The sequence below is a fragment of the Saccopteryx bilineata genome, chromosome 1, assembly GCF_036850765.1.
Source record: "Saccopteryx bilineata isolate mSacBil1 chromosome 1, mSacBil1_pri_phased_curated, whole genome shotgun sequence".
In the NCBI taxonomy this organism is placed as follows: Eukaryota; Metazoa; Chordata; class Mammalia; order Chiroptera; family Emballonuridae; genus Saccopteryx; species Saccopteryx bilineata.
Genome location: NC_089490.1, coordinates 398278293 through 398285964, shown reverse-complemented (window position 1 = coordinate 398285964; position 7672 = coordinate 398278293).

Here is a 7672-nt window from a genome sequence, read left to right as displayed (position 1 = left end):
TTGGTTCGATCCCAGAGTGGCCACTCAAATACTGAAGGCGCTGTTCAATCCTGGGGTCACCAGCTCAATCCCAAGGGCACTGGCTTGATCACAAGGGCACCAGCTCAACCCTCAGGTCACCGATTCAAGCCCCGGTCAGGGCTCATATGGGAAGCAATCAATGAGTGCACAATTAAGTGGAACAACAAATTGATGCTTCTCTCTCTCTCTCTCCCTTTCTTCCCCTCTCCACTTCTCTCTCTTCTTTCTTCTATCTCAAAAAAATAAATAAAAATATATTTTTTAAAGTGTTAAGTGTATTTTATGGCTCAGAATATCTTGATGAATGTTCCATATGAACTTGAGAAGAATGTATAGTCTGCTATGGTTGAATGAAGTAGTTTATAAATGTCAATTATATAGTCTTTTGATAGTGCTGCTGAGTACAGCTATGTCCTTACTTATTCTGTGCCTGCTGCATCTATTTCTGATGGAAGGCTGTTGAAGTCTGCAACTGTAGTAATGGATTCACCTATTTCTCCTTGTAGTTCTATCCATTTCACCTCACATATTTTGATGCTGTATTGTTTGGAGCATGCATATTAAGGGTTAGTATGCTTTCTTGGAGAATTTGCTATTGTTTTTTCTTTCTTCCTGTCTTTTATTCTCTATTGCTCTATCTTCACATTCACTGCCTCTTTTTTCCTGCCATTTCAGACATAGTGTTGAGACAGTGGATTTATCATTTCAGCAATTGTGATATTCAAGTCACAAATTTTCAAGTGGTTCCTTTTATAATATCTCTTTATTGACATATTCTATTTGACAAGTCATGGTTATCATCCCTTTCTTTCTTTCTTTCTTTCTTTCTTTTTTTTTACAGAGACAGAGAGAGAGTCAGAGAGAGGGATAGATAGGGACAGACAGACAGGAACGGAGAGAGATGAGAAGCATCAATCATAAGTTTTTTGTTGCGACAATTTAGTTGTTCATTGATTGCTTTCTCATATGTGCCTTGACCGCGGGCCTTCAGCAGATTGAGTAACCCCTTGCTTGAGCCAGCAACCTTGGGCTCAAGCTAGTGAGCTTTGCTCAAACCAGATGAGCCTGCGCTCAAGCTGGCGACCTCAGGGTCTCAAACCTGGGTCCTCCGCATCCCAGTCCGACGCTCTATCCACTGCGCCACCGCCTGGTCAGGCTATCATGCCTTTCTTTAGTTCTTAAAGATGCTTTTGCAACATATTTAATAACTGCTTTGGAGTCTTTGTCTGCTAAGACTAATACCTGGGAAAACTTTGAAACTGTGATATTATCTAATTTTAGACCGTTTTCATCACCCCAGAAAGAAACACCATTGCTATTAACATTCAATCCCAATTACCTTCACCCAAACTCTGGCAACCAGTGATACAATTTCTGACTGTATGCATTTGTTTCTTCTTAACAGAATAAGTCTCTTTAAGACCTTTCCACTGATTTTGATTTGGTGCATGTCCTTAATTGTGGAAAAAGCTGAGCCGTCATTACTTTAAATACGATATTTCCACTACTCCTTTCTCTCATTCTTTCCCTTCCGGTAGTCCCATTACATGCTTTCCACACCCTTTGCAGTGGTCCCACAGTTATTGAGTACTCTGTTACATTGTTTTAAATCCTATTTTCTCTTTGCATTTCAGTTTGGAAAGTTTCTATTGAGCAGTGGTCAAGCTTATTGATTCTTTACTTAGCCATGCCTAGTCTTTGAGCCCATCAAGGGCATTCATTTCTAGTACAGAGTTTTTTTATTTGTCATTTCCATTTGGTTCCTTCTTAGAGTTCCCAGCTCTCTGCTCACATTAGTTTCTGTTCTAGCATATTGTCCACTTTTCCCATTAGGGCCCTTTGCATATTAATCACAGTTACTTTAAAACTCCTGCTCTGTAATTCCAAATTCCATGACATAGCAGAGTCTGTCTGTGATGTTTGCTTTGTCTCTGGTGCATTGGGTAATCAGACTGAGACGGCTAAGCCTTTAGAGTGAGGTTTAATGTTTACCTGGCTGGAAGACAGGCTGAGTGGAATGTTTTCTGTATGTGTCCGAAGCTTCAGTTCCCTTTAGTGTACTTCGTGTTTGTCCACTGTTGTCTTTGGACCTTCTCACATGGAATCTCTAGAAACTCATATGGAACCTGTGCCTTGCAGCTCTCTCCCTGGTAATTTAAAATGTGACGATATTGTCCCAAAGCCCTGTTGGTGCAGTGGTTGAGTCCTCAGGAGGAAATACACTTTATAATATTCTGAGTAATTTTTATATTTTCTTCTTTGTGGTGGGAAAGAGTCCCTCCTGCACAGTGACCTTCGGATGACGTTCATTCTCTCTCCTTTTATGTGAGACAGAAAAGCTAGAGGGGGTTGCAGTTGACTCATTGCCTTTCTCCATATCAGATAAGACTTTGATAATGCAGCTTCTCTTGAGGTCTGGGCTTCCTTACAGAGAATAAAGTCAAGAACAGATATCTGGCTCTGGATATATTTCAAAACATTGACTTGCTTCTCTTTCTGTTGAAAAAAGAAGGCATTTTTTCAGTGTCTTTATAGTGAGAAATTCCACAAATGTGTAGGAGCCTCACACTCCCAGAGCTTCCAAACCTCAAACTATTCTGCACTGAGACTCTGATAACCCTTCAATTACACGGCGAGTGTCCGGCCACACCGCCGCCAGCAGCGAGCTTCCGCCCCGGTAAGCTGTGATTCTCTGCAGCCTCTGTCTCCCGGTTGTGGGGGCACTGAGCGCTCTTGACCTCAATTCTTCAAGGCTTTTGGAATAGTTGTTTTTCAGTCTATGTAGTTTTTCTTCTTTGTGTGAGGACACAAGTGACACCTTCCGTACTCTTCACAAATCTGAACAGAATCCTCAAGTCTTTTCCTCTGGTTCTGCTAGCCTGAGTTCCAGAAGCCTGGCGAAGGAAGAACCAGCCCACAGGAAATTCAGAGCTGACAGCTGTACAGCATTTTAGTCAATGAAACAAATAATAGATTTGGTCATTTTTCAGCGCATTTAGAGAAAATGCAATTGATCGTTCAGAAGCATTGAAATAAAACTGACAGACAAAATGTTTCTACAAAACAATAATAATAATACCATTTATAAACATGCTTTCTACAGATTGTTTAGCATTGATACTGTATGTGTTTGACAAATCAAATACGTAGTTCGTGAATTCGCAGTGTTATATTATTCGTTATTACCACTAAAAATATCCCCTACAATGTAAACTGTCAAGTGGTGGTAATGGCATTTATATGGAAGTGGTCTTATACACAAAAACAATCCAGTTTCTCCGTGTGCAAGCACATAAAGACACTTACTAGATGGCAGAGAAAACAACTTCAGAACACTAGAAATTGATATATAACATCAGTTTTTAGGATTTAAAGTGCTTGTTTTTAAGAACTCATCCAGAATACATAACATTCTGTGCAAAGAAAACTAGAAAAATTCTAGATGTTTATAATAGATCATGCCACATAACTTAGAAAGAAATTATGTTATTTATTCAAAGTTATCTTTTTTTTTATTCCTTGGCAACATTAATTTGTGAACTAAAGATTATGTTCTGTTCGGCTGTATTTATGGGATGAGATGTCATTTTCAACAGTGGCCCCACTTTTCCTTAGCGGTAACTTGACTGTTAGCAACCATGTCCTTACTGAGTCCTGCCAGGCCCACCAGGTCATTTAGTCAGACGAGCCCAGCAACGTCCTTCCTCAGACAGAAGTCATAGGTCAGGGATAAAGACCACCAGGGGGAAGGGCACAGAGAAGCTGCACAGTCAGGTGGCTCAGGGGCCCTATCACTCACCAACATTGTCCCTCACCTCAGCGCACCACACCCCCACAGCTGTCTGGGTGTCTGTTATGACCAGCTGACAGAGAGAGGAAATACATCTTCCAGGGTCATGTGTGCAATGACTTGGTATGTGGGAAAAGTAAAGCAGTGACTGCTAAGGAGTACTGCCTCATCTGGGGACCATGATGCCTCTCCGCAGGCTCAGCTTCAAGGAGTACCCCGATTATCCGCTCTGCATCTAAACAGGATCAGCCTGAGCTAAGACACACATGGACGACAGGGGGCTGCAAATGGCTCGGTTTGGTGGCTGCGCCCGAAAACAGAAAGACTAGCAGGTATAAGGAAGAGGTGTGTGACTACACCGATGGGGTGGTCACGGGGTGTGAAGGTCTGTGTATCACATGTAACACCCAGGAGAGACCACACACCATCGCAGAAGGGAAGACGCACTAAACAAATACCCAGAATGCCTTAGAGGTGCTGTCCACAAGCAGTCTTCTAATTAGAAGCTATTGCTGCTGACTGTCACTCTGTAAGCAGCAGAGACCAGTGCTGAGTCACCAATATAACACCTCCAGGAGACCAGCCAACATCTTGATGTCCAATTGATTAGATCCCTTTCACCCTTGAGGGGGCGGTGATACACAGTAGCTACAACATTTATTCTGGGTAAGGATTTCTCTGTCCTGCTGTCATGGCCCCAGGCAGTACAACTATCCAAGGGCACAGGGTATGAGCCACCAAAACAAGATCCATCTCTCCTGACCAGGTGGTGGCACAGTGGATAGAGCAGGGGTCCCCAAACTACGGCGCACGGGCCGCATGCGGCCTCCTGAGGCTGTTTATCCGGCCCCCTGCCACACTTCCGGAAGGGACACCTCTTTCATTGGTGGTCAGTGAGAGGAGCATAGTTCCAATTGAAATACTGGTCAGTTTGTTGATTTAAATTTACTTGTTCTTTATTTTAAATATTGTATTTGTTCCCGCTTTGTTTTTTTACTTTAAAATAAAATATGTGCAGTGTGCATAGGGATTTGTTCATAGTTTTTTTTATAGTCCGACCCTTCAACGGTCTGAGGGACAGTGAACTGGCCCCCTGTGTAAAAAGTTTGGGGACCCCTGGGATAGAGCATCAGACTGGGACACAGAAGACCCAGGTTCAAACCCCCAAGGTCTCTGGCTTAAATTCAAGCTCACGAGCTTGAGCACAGGGTCACTGGCTTGAGCGTGGGATCATAGACATGACCCCATGGTCACTGGTTTGAGCCTAAAGGTCACTAGCTTGAAGCCCAGGGTCGCTGGCTTGAGCCCAAGGTTGCTGGCTTAAGCAAGGGGTTACTTGGTCTGCTGTAGCCTCCCCCCCCATCAAGTCACATATGAGAAAGCAATCAATGAACAACTAAGAAGCTGCTTCTCATCTCTTTCCTTATGTCTGTCTGTTCCTATCTGTCCCTCTTGCTAAGAAAAAAACAAAAAATCCTACTCATCACATCATTGAACCAAAGAAGTCAAAAGACAGCAAAAGGGGTGCAGCGGTGGGCTCCTGACCACAAGACCCACGGGCCCCGTTGCACACCCTACCGCCCAGCCGCTGCCCACCTCACAGGATGATGCCACAGCCTTGTACGAGTGTGCCTGAGCAGCCAGTGTGGAGGGAACACTGTTTTCCGCAGAGCTGGAAAACTATTTTCCGGGATGCAGCTGTCACTCCAAATCATGACCACTATCCGCTGCGTTGTCCTCTTAGGTACAATAAACTGGGAACAAAATGGTAGAAGCCAAAATGGCTCCATTCGCCAGACTCTGAAGCCCTACTTGGAGAATTTGTCCTTCCTGTTCCTGTAAATCAAAGCTCTGTGAGTTCTGATGTCTCTGTATCCAGAATGGGAACACTTGCACCAGGAGACACAGAGAAAGCATCAAATATTAAACCATGTGAAGCAGCCAACAGTCAAGGAAAGGCGTGACTAACTGGCTGGACTAGTAGCCCCTGGCCTCCAACAGGAGGCAGGTGGAGCTCCCCACTGGGCCCGCATATACCTAAAAAGCAAACTGCTATATGATTTCTCTGGGGAAGGAACAGAAAGCAAGCACTTTTGCTTGTTTAATACCGTCTTTTGGTTACCTGTAATACGTAAAACACTCATGAGTTACCTTAAAGGCAACTGGAGTGTGGTGTCATCACTTCCTCTTGGTACCCAATGTTCTGTTGCAGTTCAAACAACGCCAAGGCCCCGCGTTGAGTTGTAACTGCTGCCGACAGGAACACTGCCAGAGGAGATCAGGAAGGCAACACCAGCCTCTGCGAGCTTCTCTTTTCCCGTTTCTTTCCACTCATGTAACATTCCCGAGAACCCTTCCTGTATTTGTCGGGGTTCTCCAGAGAAACAGACCCAAGGACCTTGAGTGTGAGGAACTGGCTCACTCGGGTACGGCTGCCGAGGCGGCCCACGGGCTGCCGCCTGCAGGTGGGCACCAGGTGAGCCGGCGCTGGAGCTCCCGTCTGAGTCCCCAGGCCTGAGCCCCAGGAGCCCAGTGCTAGTCCCAGCCTGGGGACAGAAGACCAATGTCCCAGCTTAACAGGTAGGCAGAGAGAGGAAACTTTCTCTTCCTCTGCCTTTTTGTTCTATGTATTAGTTTCAGATGTACAGCATAATAGTTAGATAGTCGTATACTTTCAGTGTGTTTCCCCCAAATATTTCCAGCACCCACCTGGCACGGCACGTAGATGTTACAGTATTATTGACTATATTCCCTATGATGTGCTTTACAGCCCGTAGTCTTGGGGATGTACCTGCTCGTCTGAATTTCTCAATCCCTTCACCTTGTTCACCCGGACCCTCAACACCCCTCCCTCCTGGCCACCCTCAGTCTGTTCTCTATGAACCTGCTTCTCTTTTATTTGTTCATTTATATTGTTCTTTAGATTCCACATATAAGTGAAATCATACAGTATTTTTCTTTCTCTGGCTTATGTCACTTAGCATAATATCCTCTAGATCAATCCATGCTGTGGCAAAAGGTTAGGTTTTTGTTCTTTTTTATGGCTGAGTAGTATTCCATTGTAGATATGTACCACTGCTTGTTTATCCACTCATAAACTGATGGTCACTTGGGTTGTTTTTATATCTTGGCTATTGTAAATAATCCTGCAATGAACATAAAAGTGTATATATCCTTTCAAATTAGTGTTTTGGATTTCTTTAGATAAAATCCAAAAGTAGAATTTCTAAGTCATAAGGCAGTTCCATTTTTAATATTTTGAGCAACTGTTTTCCACAGTGGCTGCACCAGTCTGCATTCCCACCAACAATGCTCAAGGGTTTCCTTTTCTCCACATCCTCACCAACACTTATTGGTTGTTGATTTATTGATGATAGCCATTCAACGGGTGTGAGGTGATATCTCACTGTGGTTTTAATTTGCATTTCTGTGATTAGTAACACTGAGCATCATTTCATATGTCTATAGGCCATTTGTGTGACCTCTTCGGAGAAGTGTCTATTTAGGTCCTTTGCCCATTTTCCAATTGGATTGGGTTTTGGAGATTTTGGGGGGAAGGGTTTTGTTTTGGGGGGGGGGCTTTGGTGTTGAATTGTAAGAATTCTTTATAGATTTTGGATATTAACCCCTTCTCAGATGTCCCATTGGCAAATATCTTCTCCCACTGAGTGGGTTGTCTTCTCATTTTGTTGGTGGTTTCCTTTGCTGTGTGAAAACGTTTATGTTTGATGTAGTCCCATTTGTTTATTTTTTCTGTTGTTTCCCTCACTCAAGGAGATATATCAGGGGAAAATATCACCAAGAGAAATGTTCAAGAGTTCACTGCCTATATTTTCTTCTAGGAGTTTTAGGATTTCAAGC